At 45.9% G+C, this 19,599-nt stretch overlaps 1 long non-coding RNA gene across 1 annotated transcript; it reads left to right on the top strand.

Annotated features, from left to right (window-relative positions):
- The first annotated feature begins 7,502 nt into the window (after positions 1-7,502).
- Positions 7,503-18,742, top strand: LOC109567988 (uncharacterized). Its single transcript, XR_002182159.2, has 3 exons — positions 7,503-7,645; positions 17,153-17,308; positions 17,404-18,742. It is a non-coding gene; the product is annotated as an uncharacterized lncRNA (long non-coding RNA).
- The last annotated feature ends 857 nt before the right edge of the window (positions 18,743-19,599 follow it).

Here is a 19,599-nt window from a genome sequence, read left to right as displayed (position 1 = left end):
CTGGGTGAGAGCAGTGACTCCTCCTGTGAGCCTGTCCTCATCTGGAAGTCATCAAGCCACGTTGAGAAACATTTTATGTCTTGCCTGTGAACGGCGCTCACGTTTCCAGGTCTTTCGCTGGGTTTGAGCTCCGAGGGCACGTTGGCATGTGGAACAGACATTTCCATGCAGGGGTGTCTTGGCAGCTCCAACAGCAGGCTGAGCTGGGCCTTCTGTCCGGTCCCTGCCTTGACCTTGGGTGCCCGGCTCTTGCCTCGAGTCTCTTTTGCTTCCTTCTGTCCCCTTCTCTAATTAGGCTCTGGTTTTTCTGTGACCAAGGACCAGAACAGTCTGCTACTTAATTTCTCTTTTTTTTCTTTTCAAAGTTTCATCTCACAGTTTTTTTAAAAATTTATTTTTAATTGAAGGATAATTGCTTTACAATGTGGGTTTGATTTCTGCCTAAAAGTTTGTTATTAAAATAATGATCTGATTATTCCAGATTCACAAAGAACCAGACTTGTCCTTGGCGGGCTGTGATTACCTCTGAGCTCAGGACCACCTCTCCACCTGGAGGTGGGGGCGGGGGTCCCCAAGGTGGGGAGGGGGGCTCCCTGCTACTGGACCACCGGGCTGATGAGATGCGGGGCGACAGCTCTGCCCAGACCACCCTGTGGTGCGTCCACTTGCATTAACATCAACATTACGACCCGTCACCTCTTAGCTTCTCAGGAAGGCTCCTGGGACACGTTTGGGGAAGAATTCGGACAAACAGGCCGCTGCCCCCGTCCTGTTCAGACTCACAGCGTTAGTCTGCTGCCTGGGGCTCCCTTCTCTGCTCCCCACCTTCCTCCATCCGAGGTGCCTTTACCGTATTTGTTATTTGTTGGGCAGACTTGGTCCAAGCTGTCTAAACGCACTCATCCAGGGTGCTTTCCAAAACTGATTTAATTTTTGAAGTTGAAGGAGGAGGAAGGGTGTGGGGAGGTGGGGTGAGATTTCTACCCTCTGTGGCATCATTGGAAGAGTTGACAGTGTCCATTTTATTTAACCAAAGAGGTGAAAAAGAGACAGGGAGAGAGAGAGATGATTGATATTAATAGATCAGGGAGGATCCCTGCAGGAGGGCATGGCACCCCACCGAAGTATTCTTGCCTGGAGAATCCCACGGACAGGAGAGCCTGAGGGGCTACAATCCACAGGGTCGAAAAAGAGTAGGAAACAAGTGAGCACACAAACACAGCAGATTAGATGGATGGATGGACGGACTATGGACACAGAGATCAGTAGAGAGATGATAGATACGACTGGTGGGTGGATAGATAAGCGGAAGACGGTTGCTGCTGCTAAGCTGCTAATTCGCCTTAGTCGTGTCCAACTCTGTGCGATCCCATAGACGGCAGCCCACCAGGCTCCTCCGTCCCTGGGATTCTCCAGGCAAGAACACTTGAGTGGGTTGCCATCTCCTTCTCCAATGCATGAAAGTGAAAGGTGAAAGTGAAGTCACTCAGTCGTGTCCGATTCTTAGCGACCCCATGGACTGCAGCCTACCAGGCTCCTCCGTCCATGGGATTTTCCAAGCAAGAGTACTGGAGTCGGGTGCCATTGCCTTCTCCGGGAAGACGGTTCGACAGATTTTATACTTCAGTTTACTTTACCTTATTACAAAGGTAATCCAAAGGAAAGGCACATGTAATTTTTTAATTGACATCATAGAGAAATCCTATTTGCATATTTTTGGTGAAGTGAGATGTGGATCCTCCTCTGGTTTGGGATGCCCTGGCTGGATACTGCAGGAACACGTCAGAGTTGGGACAGCTGTGAGCTCCGTCCACAGAGAAGGTGGGCAGCGTTGGGGGAGCAGGAGGGCCTTTCTCTGCAGCAACAAAGCCGAGTAAGAATTCAGAAGCACAAGAATAAACACAGCGCTTATCCTGCCTGGAAATGGCTGAGATCTTGGGGCACTTCCTCGGGGTGCGGAGCTGGTGTGGTCCTGTGAGCACTGTTCTCTGACCCAAGCATGCTCTGCAGGGTGAACTCTTGGAGGAAGACAGGCTACTTTGATGGGAGGGCATAACTGATCGTGTTTTGGCCCTTCCATCCATAAATTAAAATATTCAACTTGAGGTCACAGTAGAAAATGCTCTTGTCTTCTCTAGAGGTCTTAGATATATAGTCAGTGACTTATGCAACCCTCAAGTCTGCCTAAGTGCCCTGAAGAAGCCACTTTAAAAATGAGAATGATTAATTAAGACCAGGTCCATCTAGCGCTTCTGCTTTTAAAAAAGATTCCACCAAACAACAGCTTTGTTGTTTTATGGACCGCTGTACATACAATGGGCTCGCTTGATTACAATGCCACATGCTTCAAATATTTTTGCTGAAACTGATCAGGCCCCAGGGGGACCCTCAGTGCCCGGGGAGGTTTATGCAAATGCCCCTCGGGGGAGATGTGGAGATGGCTTCAAAGGTTTAGGTCTCGTGATTGATAGCAATAAGAAAAAAGACTTCATACAGTTACAGGGTAGGCTCAGGTCTCTCTTTTTCATATCCTTGTTTACAACTTTTCCCATGTTATGAATCTGAAAATATTGTGGTGGAATTCTGATTTTTCTTCTGCCTTCACTTCTAGTGGAACACTTTAAGGAACCAAAGGATGAAAGACACTCTTGGAGATTCTGGTCTGATCTGACCACTTTTAATGTCTATCTAAAGAACGTGGAAGCTCCCAGTGCCCAGAGAGTTTTCCCTAGTGTTAACTTGTCATCATGCTGCTTTTTTCTCCTGGATATTCCAAACAGGACCCATTTGGGGGTATTTTTTCTCAGTTTATATAATAACCTCCTGCACAAAATATGTTGTTATTCCTTTTACCTACCACACATGAGAGTCAAATGAGATAAACCTAAACATTTACCCAAAAAGCATAAAATGACTTCAGAAATACATTTGACTTTCTTTAACTTCAGCTTATTTCAAAAACGCCATGGGTTTGGGTATATGGATGTTTTCTGGATTTCTTGTTTATCCAACTGATTAGTCTGAGGATGTTTCTTAAAGTCTCCATAATTTCCTCCTTATGAAAAAATCAAGTGGATGACTTATGGTCAGAGTTATTGTGAACATAAATAAAATATTAATGCTGTCACTTAATTCTTTCATTGAAGTAATTGGGGCAAACATTATAATGTATAAAGAACTGTAAATATTTGTATTTCATGTCCATCTCATTCATTTCTAAAATTCACCCACGTGAATAGCGTAGAAGTAAATACATTTGCAAAGTACAGAGAAACAGTACAGAGTAGACTATAATCATACAATAAATGGTAATGCATAAAGAAACCTGTTCCTCTGTTCTGTGAAACATGAAAACAAATAATAGGAGCCTTTTTCATGTACCTCACCAACATCTCCCTGTGACATCTTGTAGAACAAGACCCTAATCTCTGTGCCCATACAGGGTGCTCTAAAATGTGCCATTGTCTTTGCAACCGTAATTAACTGGATTTTGTCTACAAATAAATATGCATAACGCACGTAATCATCACAAATTGCTGCACACCTGAAATGGGCTCTGGTTGGCAATGAGCCATGCTGAGTGACTCTAGGATGGACATTCAGTTTTTCTGAGCCAATCAGGGCACTTTTTCAGCAGGAAAACCTGATGTCATGGTGATGAGCGTCTCCTTTTCTTCCATCCTCGTTTCTTCTACTGATAGCATTTCATATTCAATGAACACGTCTTTGGGAAAACAGCTCAATTCATTTTTACTGGATAGGCTGCATCGCATTTTGCCTCTGATCTACGACAGTGGGTTGGTCAGTTTCTTTGAAAACTGTTGGAGAGACGGTGGTTGTCAGAAATGAGACAGGGTAGCACAGCAGCCCTTGATTGGACTGATCACTGCCTGGTGTCTATCACTGCCCACGAGACCCTGTGCTGGGGCCGGAGCCGAACAGACGTTCTTTAGTCTCTGCCCTTGGCTGACGGATTTCTGAGAAACACAGACAGCTGGATCTCCTGCCGTGTTGGACGCAAGCTCCCCTCCTTTTCTGTTTGTCCCTAAGCGTATCACTGGCTTGGCCCTCTCTCTTTTTAAGTGCATTCATTCATTCGCTTGTTTCTTTCGACACATCTCTGCCTAGTCTCTACCACGTGCAGGCACTGCGCCGGGGCCTGGGAATAGAAAAGAAAGAAAGAAAGTGAAGTCACTCAGTCGTGGCCGACTCTTTGCGACCCCATGGACAGTAGCCTGCACCAGGCTCCTCTGTCCGCAGGATTTTCTAGGCAAGAGCACTGGAGTGGGTTGCCATAGAACAAGCTGCAATGCCCTCTCTGATTCCTGTTGGTGGAGCTCACACCTCATCAGGGAAGAACAATGTCCAGCAAAGAATCATCCACAAGGGCAGAGACCAAGCTTCTGTCCCCTGGAAAGGGTGGTGTTTGTGTTTTTTAGCCAAAGAACTGTGGGAAAAAACAGGATCATTTCAATAAAATGGGATTGCCATAGCAGAACTGGCCGTGGATATAAAGCCTTGGATTTTTTTTTTAGGCCAGTGAAAGGAAAGCCGTGTTTCCCACCTATGGGCCTTTCGTGATGGTCAGCGCCTACAGAGTGGGCTTTAGCACCTCCTGTTTCCTTTCCTTTCCTCTTTGCTTAATTACCCAGTAAATTTTGTCTTAGGGGCCACTGTGGGAATGCAACTCATAGGGGCTAGAGTGAAATTAGTGTCCTGGCTAGTGGGATATCAGGATTATTCCTACTGACGTTTGGAGAACACAATGAGAAACAGAAGAAATCCAGCTCAGGAGGGTTTAGTCCCTGCAACAGAGAAAGAGACACTGGGGTCAGCTTGCTCTTTGCTCAGAGCTTCTTTTCTCTCCTACTGTGGGTCTTCACAGAAAGTTCTCTGTGGGATCCCTGAGACTCCAGTGTCCCATTAACAGCAGGAGTTTGGAGAGTTTCCACATTGGACAGGGTTCCCTGGCAAAGAACAAAGTATGCTCTGGTGAGTTTAAGCAGAGGATTTATCACTAGGTTACATGACTCCCAGCATCCTCAATGGGACTGAAGAAATTGAAGAAGTTCTAGGCTGAACTGACATTGAAGAAACTCCAGGAACTTCTCCCAAAGTCACAGTGCAGAAATGACCACCGAGGCACTGCAGGGCTGTCATCATCAGAAAGCCACCTGCCATCTCGGCGGGGAGTCCGCGAGTTCAGCTCTGTCCACCATAGCACGAGGCGTGTGTTGCACCCTGCTCTCCCCCTACGTCAGCCTGGTCCTTCTTTGTGATAAGATTTGCACTAAAAGAGACGAATCTACTTTTAATTTTACTCCGTATGACGGGAGCACTTTTTAGACAGCATTTCCAGCTTTATCCCTGACCGGAGCTTGGCTAATTTGTGGTCGTCTCCCTGAGCTCAATGGATACCCACTCAGACTTTGTCACACTGGTTCAACTGGCTGTGAAAGTGGCCTTCTAGAAAGTTATAAAGACTTGGGAAAATGCCACACCACCTCCCCTGCCTTTCTGAAAGCTTGTGTACCCTCTCAATCACCGACAGACCCCTGCACAGACTTGCTTCGTGATAAGCTGATGCCCCCGTGTGTGCATGTACCTCTCAGCTACATGCACGCACTGTGGCACCTCTTACACTGAGGAACACAGAGCGGGCATGCAACAACTGGTCCTTGGCTAGATTATACATTTATTAGCTCACTCCAAAGTTGGTCTCCATGGGCTACACACGACATGGAAGAAAACCGCAGCCCCATGACCTATTGAAAAATGTGACATCTCGTCTGAGTGCTGGGTTGTTCTTCAAAGAAAGAAAACAAATGTCAAATTTGTCTTCTAGCTTCTCTGATTTTCGTGTTGTCCTGGCTTTGTACTTTGGGGGCTGGGAAGTCTGATGTTTCACGACTGCTTAGAATTAAGCATGAAAAGCGCTAGGCGTGTAATTCTGGGGGTGGTAGAAAGAAGCTGGGAGGGGTCAGAATTAATGGAATCTGGGGGCGGGTTGAGGGGGGCAGCGCTCCTCACTGACTCCCTTTGTGCAGGAGGAGACCAGATGGCGAGAGGGTGGAAGAAATGACTACTTCAAGTTGCTCCCAAAACTGGGAGTGGGTGGGATTCGAGTCACTGTCAGGTCACGTGCACGCTGGTTGGACTTGGGGAAGTCAGTGACGGTGAGCCTCGGCATTCTAAAGAGCCTTCTCCTTAGAAGTTTAAAATTCTTCCAGCAACATCCTCCAGCTCCACCTGAGGCCAAGCCTATGAACTTTCACAAGTAATTTCCAAGGACTTATTGAGGCTTAGTTTTTTCTACCAATGGGAGGCTATGCATCATTCTTAATCTGAAAGCCCAAGGGGAGAGAATTTATGTTTGTTCTCCTCCCATCTCTTTGCTTAATAACCCTGCTCCCAGCTGTCTTCAGTAACATTCTTGGCAGAGGGGCAGGCAGGACCGCCCTCCTTGGGACCCGGAGGGTGTGTCCTGGTTAGAAGTGAGATGTGTCTGTTTCTCCCATGATAGGCACCCTGGAGGCAAGAAGTTGGGGGTGGGGCGCGTCTCAAATGAGTTGTATAGCAATGGAGTGATCACGCTACTTACCCAACAGTGGATCGTCCACAATTCAGCTCTTTCTGGCTTGGAATATCCTGCGTTGCTTTTGTGTTGGTCGGTTCACTGTCCCGATCACTTGTTTAATCAGGACAAGTATTTGTCTAATTCCACAATGTCTCTGTATTGCCTGAAGCACATGCCAGTTTGCAGCAGGGAAATTTGTCCTGGAAGCACATTAGGTTCACAGATGATGCAAGTTTATACCAACTATCTATTCATGGATAGCATTTTTTTTTTTTTTTTTTTTGCATCCTTAGTTGACAATTATCAGCTATGTGATTGATTAAACAGTGAGAAACTGTTTATGCTAGTAGGCTAGACAACCATTTCACTCCCTCTATATTTTTTAAAGCAAATATTGAAGTTCACTTTTGAGGATAACACCTGAGTGCTGAGACAGTTGCTCTCTTGGGAGAGACCCACATGGCGTGTCCTACGACCCTGTGCAAATAGTGTGTGCGTGGGTAGCTGGTGGTGAGCACTCAATAAGACCATATAGAAAGAACAGGATGAAAGTCTGACATAAATTCTCCCCCTTGTGTAAGGATAAAACTGTATATTATATTCAGATGCAGGCTGAACTGAATCAAGTCTTATTTCTTTGTGGCCCATGATTATCTCTGTAGATACGGCCCTTGGGGTTGCAGTTGTTCATCATCCAAAGGCCATGGAGACTTAATTCCTCCCTAAAATAAGATTGATTCTGAATATGGCTGGTCCTCTGCCCTCCTGTCTTAGACACACATCCTGCCGGCCACGGAGGCAGGCGTGGAGGATGCTGTCCATTCCGTTACCATGACACCAGGCAGTGTTTCCATAACACAGTCTTCCTGCTTTCTGGGCAAGCCGATTTGGATGGTTTTCCCTGCATGATGCTAGTCAGGCTGGAGATGGCTCAAGGGCCCTTGGGGATTGCTATGCTGAGCTTTGTGTGTGAAAGTTTAACTCCGGCTCAAGCCAGGCTTGTACAGAAGCACAGGCTCAAGATCGAAAGGAGACGATCATGGAGAAAGACATGGGGTTGAACGGAAGGTATTGAATGCATTGACTCTCTCCCTTCTTTCCTTTTCTTTGTGGGGAGGGCTGAGTGTCTCAGCTGCAGGGGTTGCATGTCCATGAGATCCAGGCAGCTGCAGAGAGCAGGGTGAGAAAACAAAAGATGAGAAGCAGGCAGGGAGCTGATGACTAGACGGCAGGCAATGGCTAACTTCCACAGCTCAAGGTTTGAGGCTTTTCTACCAAAGAACAAAAAAGATTTCAGGAACATAATTTGTTCTTTAATTTTATTACTGTTTCTATTCATTTAATTGGGGGATAATTGCTTTACAGTGTTGTGTTAACGCCTGCTGTACAGCCACAGGAATCAGCTATATGTATACATATATCCCCTCCGGCTTGAGCCTCCCTCCCACCCACCCTGATCTCACTTCTCTAGGTCATCACAGGGCACCAAGCTGTCCCACTAGCTATGTTTTACACAGGGAGGTATAAGGGGACGTAATCCAAACTCAAGTTTAAGGAGAGCTTTCTGTTTCTTGGCAATGGCAAAACACCGCCATCTGAGGCTTGTCTATGTCACTGAAAAGAGGATTCCTCCTGTCGTAATTGGAGCATGGCGAGGCAGCTTGGAATCTGCATGTGGGCTCCGACCTTACTTAAATCACCAGTTTTATCAGAGTAGCAAGTATCCAGGCAACAAAACTCACTAACTGCATTTACTCAGAACCAGAAACAACATTGCCTTGGGCTGAGAGGGGTCTTCCTGCTGGTGACTCAGCAGACCAAGGGGCATCTGTGAAGACAGGTCACCCCGCGGCCACTTCCACCGCTGCTCTCACGGGCTGTGCTTAGTCGCTCAGCCTGTCCGCCAGGCTCCTCTGTCCATGGGATTCTCCAGGCCAGAATACTGAGTGGGTTGCCATGCCCTCCTCCAGGGGATCTTCCCGACCCAGGGATCAAACCCAGGTCTCCCGCATTGCAGGTGGATTCTTTACCACCTGAGCCACCAGGGACAGGCACCCCCTTCTCAGGCTGTTTTTGAGGAGCCTCCATACTGTTTTTCGTAGAGGCTATACCATATTGCCACACAACTCTGGGAGTTGGTGATGGACAGGGAGGCCTGGCGTGCTGCGATTCATGGGGTCGCAAAGAGTCGGACACGACTGAGCGACTGATCTGATCTGATACCATATTGCGTTCCCACTGTGTGTGAGCGTCCAAATCCTCCGCACCCCTGCCAACACTTGCTTTTTGTTGTGGTGGGGGTTGTTGTTTTGATAATAGCCATCCCAGTAGGTGTGAGACAGTCTCTCACTGTGGTTCTGTTTAAGATACTTTTTTAATTTGGATCCTTTTCTAAAGTCTTTAATGAATTTGTTGCGATACTGCTTCTGTTTTATGTTTTGGTTTTTTGGCTGTGAGGCTTTTGGGATCTTATAGCTCCCTGACCAGGGAACAAACCCACACCCCCTGCATCGGAAGGCAAAGTCTTAACCACGGGACCGCCAGGAAGTCCCTGGATTTGCAACCATGTATGATGGACATGTTTTTGTCCTTTTGACATGGTGGCTTATTCCTGTGCCTTCACGATATGTTTTGATAACCTGCAAATCCAATTCAGAAGAAATAGATTGTGAACATTCCCATTTTTCACAATAGTTTTTGAGATAAAATTCAATATCTTGATACCAAAGGGCCAAGTCAGTAACTATTATCAGCAGTAAGTATTCTCCTACTTTCCTGAAAGTCTGAGCCCTCTGTCACCCCACTGCTCACTTCAGGGCCTTCAACGCTGAGATCCTACAAATAAAGAGTTTTGCATTTCAGTCGCCATGTCGCCTTTTATTGATTGAGGAAGGTTTATAAAGCTTAAAGGAAATCAGCCCTGAATATTCACTGGAAGGCCTGATGCTGAAGCTGAAGCTCCAATACTTTGACCATCTGATGAGAAGAGCCAGCCCTTTGGAAAAGACCCTGATGCCAGGAAAAGTTGAAGGCAAGAGGAGAAGGGGGCGACAGACAATGAGATGGTTGGATGGCATCACTGATTCAATGGACACGAGTTTGAGCAAGCTCTGGGAGATGGTGAAGGATAGGAAAGCCTGGTGTGCTGCAGTCCATGGGGTTGCAAAGAGTCGGTCTTAACTTAGTAACTGAGCAACAACAAGAATAAAGCTTAGCGGAGTGCTGTTGGTAATTCATAAAGTCCACCCACTCATTGCACTAAAGACTTCATTTGTGCAAAATAAGTCTTTCTTCCTTGGTTTAGCATGATCTCAATTGCTTTTTAAGGATTGTTGGTGAAACTGGAGAGAAAGTTCCAGTGCCAGATTCCATTTCACTTAAGCAAAGAAAATCAGATTAAAATAATGAATGACACTCCAGGAACTGTGAGGCTTCCTGGGGCAGCGAGTGACTGTCCATAGGGTCTTAGCCTGAGACCCCCTCTGTGGCATAAATAGGGATGCATTTCATCTCAGCTAAGCGTCAGGAAATATGCTTTTAATTATCACTTAAGATGTAACCTGTCAGAGGTCTTAGTATCACTTGTTTTTAATGAGAATTGATTTTCAGATTGCATTACCCCGAAAGCCAAGGATAATGGAAACCCCTGGTTCTTTCCTGAGACCTTTAGTCACCACATGTTCCTCTGTCGATCTCGCCGGCATCGCCAGCCCCTAGACATCTGATCTGCCCACACGGGGCCCGGGCAGAGGGGCCAGCTTGTTAGCCTTAAAGTGATTCTGATGAATGAGATTCTACAAAGCTGAGCCTGGCTCACGAGTCTTGCTGCAAAGTGAGTGAGCCCCAGGGAAAACTAAAGAGGGGTTGAATTTTTCACTGTGGTCCACAGGCTGGCCTCGCTGATGCAAGATGCTGGGCAGAAATCATGTATTGATGGGGAACTTGTTCGTCTGAGTGAGGCCCACCTCTGCATAGACCTTCCCACTGGTATCCTAACCTTTTCTGAAATGGCTGAGCAAGCCCTGAAAGGCACACCAGGAGGATGTGCAGAAAGGCAGCAAGAGGAAGGACGAGATACCTGGTTATCTGGTTCCCAAACCTAAGTCATGCCCATACCATCTACCACCGTCCTGTTTTTCTTGCCATAAACTGGTACTGTCTTAACAATGATTTATTTAATGTTTTCCCTTAAGTTGACTCAGAAAACTTTATGGACTTAATTTGCGAAGAACATCAACATTGAAAACAGATTAGTCTTCCGCGTTTGGCAATAGAACTTTTTCAGCTACAAAAGGATATTATTGCCTGCTGTTGGTTTTCCTTGTGATGGTTGCTTGTGATTTCTTTGTTAACATGGATATTTGAGAGGTGTTAATGGCAGCGTAATGTGATCTAGTTCCTTCTCTTTTTCATTGTCAGAATCAAAAAGATTGGAAGAGAATCGGATGGGGAGTAACTTTCTCACCCTTCAACACTGCATTATTGCTTTATGTGTATAAGACCTAAAAGAATGGCGGCATGTGTCCGTCTGTTTGGGAAATGATGGTAGAATGCATTCATGATTATGTGCAGATCAGGTGGGAAGATGATGCGGAGGGAAACTGGAGGAAGGGCGGAAGAAAGGAGACAAAAAAAAAGCAAAAGCAAGCAGGCTCTGGCTTCTTTCCACTAATGGAGAAACATAGTAATGAAAAGAAAAATGATCAGATTTAACATCAGTCTTACCCACAGTCTCTCTGTGTTCTTTCACTCAATCCATGTGTATTAATCACCTCCCACATACCGTAAGTCACCGTGCCGTGTACTCTGGAGCCATGAGGACAAAACCCGGTGTCATGCGGGATTCAGTTCCACAGAAAACAGGTGCGTGCAGAGCTGTGGCAGCTACTAGGAAGCCACCTGCCTCAGATTCTGGGGACCAGCAACAGCAACGGGGAGAAGGAGGTCCCTGGCATGTCGCCCTGATGGAGTATTCTAACATCGAGGGGAAGAGAAAGTAATCCCAGCCAAACCAGAGCATTTGGGAAAATAGAACGCAATGCCACGGCCGCTTAGGCCTCCTGACTTTCTGGGTCAGTGGGAAGGTATTGTTCCTGCTGCGCTGTGGTTTGCTGACTGTAGAAGGGGGAATATCGGTGTTGAACACCAGGTGGCACTGGCCATTAAATTTCCAAAGCTCAGAAGCAGTGATGGCTCAGTCATCTGCAGAGACGTTAGATGGACTTAGAAACTGTCATACAGAATGAAATAAGAAGACAAAAACAAATTCGTATATTAGCACATAGAGTCGGACACGACTGAGCGACTGAACTGAACTGAATGGAAACTAAAAAAATGGCATAGATGAACCTATTTGCAAAGCAGAAATAGAGACACAGAGAACAAACGAATGGACAACAACAGGGGAGGGGTGGGATGAACTGGGAGACTGGGATGACACATATTGGTTATTGTTCAGTAGCTCAGTCGTGTCCGACTCTTTGCGAACCCATGAACAGCATCACACCAGGCCTCCCTGTCCATCACCAACTCCTGGAGTTCACTCAAACTCACGTCCCTTGAGTCGGTGATGCCATCCATCCATCTCATCCTCTGTCATCCCCTTCTCCTCCTGCCTTCAATCTTTTCCAGCATCAGGTTCTTGTCCAATGAGTCAACTCTTTGCATCAGGTGGCCAAAGTATTGGAGGTTCAGCTTCAGCATCAGTCCTTCCAATGAACACCCAGGACTGATCTCCTTCAGAATGGACTGGTTGGATCTCCTTGCAGTCCAAGGGACTCTCAAGAGTCTTCTCCAACACCACAACTCAAAAGCTCAATTCTTCAGCGTTCAGTCTTTTGACAACATGTGGTCCACTGGAGAAGGGAATGCCAAACCACTTCAGTATTCTTGCCTTGCGAACGCCATGAACAGTATGAAAAGGCAAAAAGGTATGACGCTACAGACACTATATATAAAATAGATAACTAATGAGAACATAGTGTATAACACAGGGAACTCTATTCGACACTTCGTGGTGATCTACATGGGAAGGACACCCAGAAAAGAGGGAATGTATAGGGCATATATGTGCACATATATTAATAGCTAATTCACGTCACTGAACAGCAGGAACTAACACAGTATTGTAAAGCAACTGTACTCCAATTTAAAACAGAAAAAGTTGAACTTAGGACTCACCAAAAGTTTTGCTGAACAGCCTGCCCAGTGTGATTCCCGCGGATGTCTCCTGGGTGGGTATTAGTGGCTCCCGTTGGGCTCATCCTGTCCTTCAGGTGACTCTCTCTGAGCCAGGCTTGCTGACCGTGGTGTCTGAGCAGGTGGCCACCAGCCTGGTTCTACTCTTCCTGGGCTGGACCAAGGTAAGAATTCGGGGGACATTCCTGGCAGTTCTGTGGGGGTGCTGTTCACAGGAGTGGCGAGGTCAGGAGCCAGGGTCAGGTTTCGGTCTGGCCAACTCTAGGCTGTTCAAGAACTGATGATAGTTGTCCAACCTGCCTCTCACACCTGAGCCATTTCTCTGGTCCTCCAGGGGAACAGAACCTGGCCCTCTGCTTGCATCTTAAAACAGCTTTGGCCAAACACTTATTGGGCAGAAAATAAACCTCAGCAGAGTCCCCTTGAGGCTGGGAGGATTTTACAGATTCATGACTTAGCTCTGTGATCTCCACTTGAAAAATTGAGAGTTGATTTCAAGCAACTGTCCCCAAAGTGTCCCTCCTCCCTTGGCCATATATAATTGTGTGTATGTGCTCAGTCATGTCCAATTATTTGCGACCCCATGAACTGTAGCCTGTAGCCAGGCTCCTCTGTCCATGGGGATTCTCCAGGCAAGGACACTGGAGTGGGTTGCCATGCCCTCCTCCAGGGGATCTTCCCAACCCAGGAATCAAACCGGAGTCTCCTGCATTCCAGGCTGACTCTTTACCATCTGAGCTACCAGGGAAGCCCATATAATTGTCAACCATATGCTAATAATGATTTTTCCATCATGTTTCCTAATAGTGAGGAAACACAAGTGGGTCTCCAGTGTTCAGGAGCTGCCCAAACTAAGTTCACAGCTCTGCGGGAAAAGCCAGGTCACCTTGATGCTCATTTCCTGGCTCTTGACCAAGGCTTGCTTAGAGTTCTGACCACTTCATAAGGTACTCCCCCAGGTGACTCAGTACTAGAGTCCAGTGCAAGAAACGAAGAAGATGAGGGTTTGATCCCTGGGGTGGGAAGATCCCTGGAGGAGGAAATGGCAACCCACTCCAATATTCTTACTTGGGAAATTCCACGGACAAAGGAGACTGGCGGGCTACAGTCCATGGGGTTGTAGAGTCAGATATGACTGAGCATGTACGCATCCCTCTTAACAAACAGGGTCAAACCTTAACAGTGTTGTCAGCTTGTAGAACTCTTAAAACATTAATTGCTGCACTAGTGGTATCCATCCAAGGTTAAGGAAATCTAGCGGACCCTGTGTCTAAGACCTGCCTAAAGGTTTTCTAGTTTTTGTGGACAAGACAGGAACCCAAGCTTCCTCATTCTTTCCTGAAGACTTTCTTCCCATGGTTAGTTGCCTAGAATGTGGTCTGATTACCTTTTCATTAATGGCATGGATCTAGGAATGTAGACACTAAGTTATAACAACATGCAATAGACTCAATTGTGTCTGCACAGATTTCCAGTGCTGAAGCCCTCACCTCCAGCCTCTGAAGTAAAAAAGGATTTCATGTCATGAGGCTGGAGCCTTGATTTAATTGGATTAATGCCCTAAAAAGGGTGACACCAGAGAGCTCTCTCTCGCTCTCTGTCCTTCATATGAAGACATAGCAAGGAGGTTGCAGTCTGCAAGCCAGGAAGTGGGTGTTCACTAGGGTCCAAATTGGCCAGCATCTAGATCTGGGAGCCCCAGCCTCCAGAACTGTGAGAAATAAGTGCCTGCTGGTTAAGCCCCTTAGTCTACTGTAGTTTGTAATGATGGCCAGAGCTGTCAAAGACACCATACAACAAAATCAGGAAGTCTCAGGGCTGCATATGAGAAATAAGCAGGGGTTTTGTGGAGGCATTACAACTATAAGAACAGGGACTTCCCTGGTGGCTCAGGGGTAAAGAATCCCACTCCAATATTCTTACCTGGGAAATCTCATGGACAGAGGAGCCTGGCAGGCTACAGTTCATGGGGTCTCAAAAGAATTGGACACAACTCAGCGACTAAATCACCAGCACCATAAGAACAAAACCGAGACAGATGTTCAGTGTCGTTGCTTATATGATAGAAAGGGTGAGGTCAGTGGCAAGTTCAGCGCAGGTAGCAGGGGTCCTATCCATTCCACTCTTGTCAGTTACAGCGTCAGAGGGGATTGGTTTCAGCCGCCGATTAGCAGACAAAGGGTCAGCTCAGTCCTGTTAACCGCACTCTTGTTTTCTCCGGCTGGCAGGAGTCGCCTTTTGAACAATGTGTGGGGATAAAGTGTCTGCCCTAGAATTCAGGGCAGGAGTGCAGTATTCACTCTCATCCTTGGAGAGGCGCCTTCTAACTCTCTGGCATATAGTCCAGGGCATTGCACACTTTTTACTCCCAGCAGAGCAGAAAGATAGAAACATGATGAGATTTCCCACATACCCTGCAAAGCCCAAGAGTCTCATGGCAACCAGGCAGGCTCATGGCATCAGAAGCCAAGTAAACAGGAAAAAAAAGATCACTTAGGAGACAGCTGGCCACTCCCTGTGTGTGTGTTAGTCCCTCAGTCATGTCCAACTCTTTGCGACCCCATGAACTGTAGCCTGCCAGGCTCCTCTGTCCATGGGATTCTCCAGTCAAGAACACTGGAGTGGATTGCCATTCCCTTCTCCAGAGGATCTTCCCAACCTAGGGATTGAACCCTGGTCTCCTGAATCACAGGCAGATTTTTTACCATTTGAGCTACAGAGAAGTCCTAACTGTCCTAAGGCCACTTCTTGGGTAAACCCAAGTCTTTCTTGTCTTATTTATAAAAACTAGTGTCAGAACCAGTATTCTAACTTTGTTGTCATTGTTCAGTCACTAAGTCGTGTCTGACATTTTGCAACCCCATGAACTGCAGCATGCCAGGCTCCCATGTCCTTCATTATCTCCCAGAGTTTGCTCAAATTCATGTTTATTGAGTCAGTGATGATATTCTAACCATTTCATCCTCTGTCGTCCCCTTGTCCTCCCACCCTCAATCTTTCCCAGTATCTGGGTCTTTTCCGATGAGTTGGTGCTTTGCATCAGGTGGCCAAAATATCGGAGCTTCAGCATCATAATTTCAAGGGGGGTTGCTTTGTAGAAAAATCCAGTTTCTTGGCTATTTATTGGATATGTAACTATCTTTTTTGAATATTTAGTATATGCCACCTACAGCCCCAGATTCTCTCTGTGCATCAGCTCCTTGACTCTTCTCAACCACTGGGAGGCAGTCACTAAGATCTCCATTTTACCCAGGAGGAAACTTTAGAGGATCTTTGTGGATCTTCCTGAGGCCACGTGGTCAGTTACAGCCCAGAGGTCTTTTGGTGTGCACTGATTGCTCTTCTCAATTTGTCACCTCGTCTTTCTTGAGGGTCAGAGAGACATTCATAGGAGAGGGACAGGATCCCTCCCACACTTTGTCACAACCAAAAAAATCCAATAATACAGGACTATGGAGACCCAATCCTTTTTCTCAGTTTTGGCTAAAGAGCCTGAATCTTACTTCAGATAATACACTTTCCTGTTGTTTACTGGCATGGCTTACCTAAAGTGTCAGAAGAGGTGTTTTATTCCTTCTAGATAAACTCCTGGGAAAAAATCTCTTTTGAAAGTATTTTCCCCTTAAAGGACCCCAAAAAGATTTTAAAAATCAAAAAGAAATGGATCCTTTGTGGTCTTATTTTCCAAGGTATTCTCTCTTCTTTTCTTTTTTTAACAGTGAATGTGTATTATTTTGCAATCAGATAACAGTTGTGCTTTGTTTGTAATTGAAAATGGAGGACTTCCAGCCCAAAGGCCAACGGGAGCACAGAGGGGCATTTTGCACTATGTCCTCTCAAATCTCTCCCCCATCCCACTCCTCCTCTTGGAGAACCTGTATCATGGCATGTTCCTTTCGATGCTCTTCCAGTGAGGAAGTTAATGCAATGTCTCCCAAAGAACAAAGCACTTTTACACGCATTATCTATTGCCAGCTACCCACAAGTGAAGCAAAGTCCTTCTCAACAGTTGGCAACTTTAATAAAAGACTAGAAAGCTGAATATATTTGCATTTATTTTATTTTGTTTATGGGCCATATCATGCAGCATGTAGGATCTTAGTTCCTTGACTAGGAATCTAACTTGTGCCCTCTGCACTGGAAGCTCGGAGTCTTAACCACTGGACAACCAGGGATGTCCCTTGCAATAATTTTAGAAGTAATTTTGGAGTGTTCTACTACTTATCTTACAAACCCACCTCAACCTAGTAACTTCCTCCTTCTTTGAAAAAAAAAAATGATGTAAAATTGTTGAAGCAATGGTATGAACAGTGGTCCATTTTGATTACTTTGAATTACAATAAATTCTGGTCATTTTAAAAAGGTTTCTGTCTTCAGGGTTTACCTTCTTGCCATGAGAGAGGCCAGTAAGTGTCCTGGGTGTGTAGATGGGAAAAGGAGGTGATGGACACAGCGCCTGCCTTGCATCAACACAGTCCATCCTTCGATCAGTCACATGATCCCTGGAGTGTGTCAACCTGAGCATGTCTTCAGGTAGGAAATTAAATATATGTGTGTATATATTTAATTTATATATATGCTGTATGGCTTATGTATAAACACTTTTGTGACATGAAACATGGGAGCAGATATAAAGGATGCATGTGGTGAATAGCAGGAGGAGAAGAAGAAGAGGTAGAAGAAGGAGGAAGAGGGAAGAAAAAAGGAGGGAAGAGAGAGGAATCAGTTGACCACATCCCACCCTACAGAGAAGCTAGGTATTTCTTTTTATAATTAAAACTAACATATTTTAGGCTCTGTATTCCATTTGTGCTTTTTCTCTTTGCTTCCTTCTTTTCAAGAATCTTTTCGTTGGTACCCAACCCTCTTGTTGGTACCGAAGGCTCCTGTCCTGAGGGACCTGGGCTACCTTTTCACCTGCAGATATTTGCCAGTGATTGGCTGAGCTAAACCCTGAGTCACAGACATCTAGGAGCCTGTGAGTCCCCGGGCCTCACCCCGTCCCCAGCCGGCTGTGCCGCTAACCAGGATCCAGTGCATCCTGGCGCCCGTCTGGGACGTCCCACAGTCGTGGCCTGGCCTTGATGCCCAGCCGGCCTCCCCTCTTTGGAGCCCCACAGGGTTTTGTTCTTCAGGTTGGAAAGTAAACCACTCAAGGCTGGTTTTTTTTTAATTGTGGTAAAGTACAGAGAACGTAACATTTACCATTTGGTTTGTATGTTATTCTTTTAACGTAGTTAGAGTCTCTTAGCCAACATTATTGAAAAGTTTTACATCCATGTCCACAAATGTTTTGTCTACAATTCTCTCACTGGGCAATTTGTCAGGTTTTTCTATCAATGTTGTGCTCACTATTTTTTTTTTAATTGCAGCAAAAACGACGCAGCCCTTTGGGTGACGATATTTGGTGAGGGGTCATCAGTTGTAACAAGTGTCCCGCTCTGGTGGGGGCGCTGATTGTGGGGGAGGCGATGGTATAGGGGGCAGCAAGTCTGTGGGGAATCCCTGAACCTTCTCTCCACTTGGCTGTGAACCTAAAATTGCTCTAAGTCTAGCCTATTAAAAAACACATGACATGAAATTGGCCACCTTAGTCACCTTTAAGTGTGCAGTTCCGCGCCGTTGAATACAGGTCAGTGTTTGATGCCTATCTCCAGGGCTTTCTGTACACACTAGGACACTCTGGACGCATTAAACAGCAGTCCCCGCCCCTCTTCCCCTTTCCCAGACCCCGGTAATCACCAAGCTACTTTCTCTTCCTATGATTTTATTTTCCATACGTCATATAAGTGGACTCTACAGTACTTGTCTTCTCGTGGCTGTTTTATTTCACTCGGCCTAAGGTCCTCAATGGCAACCCACTCCAGTACTCTTGCCTGGAAAATGCCATGGACGGAGGAGCTGGGTAGGTTGCAGTCCATGGGGTCGCTAAGAGTCAGATACGACTGAGCGACTTCCCTTTCACTTTTCACTTTCATGCACTGGAGAAGGAAATGGCAGCCCACTCCAGTGTTCTTGCCTGGAGAGTCCCAGGGACGGGGGAGCCTGGAGGGCTGCCGTCTATGGGTCGCACAGAGTCGGACACGACTGAAGCGACTTAGCAGCAGCAGCAGCAGGGTCCTCAAGGTTCATCCCTGTTGCAGCCAGTATCAGGATGTCCTTTTCAAAGGCTGAATCTTATTCTAGGAAATGGGCGGGCCACTCATCCATTCATCCATCAATGAACACTCTGGTGGCTGCCATCTCTGGTTTATTGTAAATAATGCTTTAGAGTACTAATATCTCTTCAAGTCTCTGTTTTGATCACTTTTTAGCACAAATTTTACTTTTCAGCAAATTTCAATTATATGATACAATGTTATCAACTATAGTCACCATTTTACACATTAGATCCTCAGACTTTATTCATCTTATAGCTGAAAATTTGTACCTTTACCCAACTTTCCCAATTTCCTGCCTCCAGCCCCCAGCTACCTCTGTCCCTGGCAACCACTTTTCTACTTTCTGTTTCTATGAAAACTTTTTTTTCAATTCCACATGTAAATAATACCATGCAGTATTTGTCTTTCTTTGCCTGGCTCATTTCACTTAGCTCTCCAGGTTTGACCATGTTGTTGCAAATACAAGATTTCCTTCTTGTTCAGGGCAGAAGAATAATCCTGTGTGTGTGTGTGTGTGTGTGAGTATCACATTTTATTTATCTACTCACAGCTACAAACCCAGAAGTGGGATTTCTGGATAACTTGGTAGGTCTTCTACATTTGCCCATTTTTAAATGTATAATTCAGTGGTATTAGGTACAGTCACCTTGTTGTGCATGGATA

This window comes from Bos indicus, chromosome 13, assembly GCF_029378745.1.
Source record: "Bos indicus isolate NIAB-ARS_2022 breed Sahiwal x Tharparkar chromosome 13, NIAB-ARS_B.indTharparkar_mat_pri_1.0, whole genome shotgun sequence".
Classification (NCBI taxonomy): Eukaryota; Metazoa; Chordata; class Mammalia; order Artiodactyla; family Bovidae; genus Bos; species Bos indicus.
The sequence above is the reverse complement of the archived record's forward strand: the minus strand, read 5'-3'. Positions and strand labels throughout refer to the sequence as shown.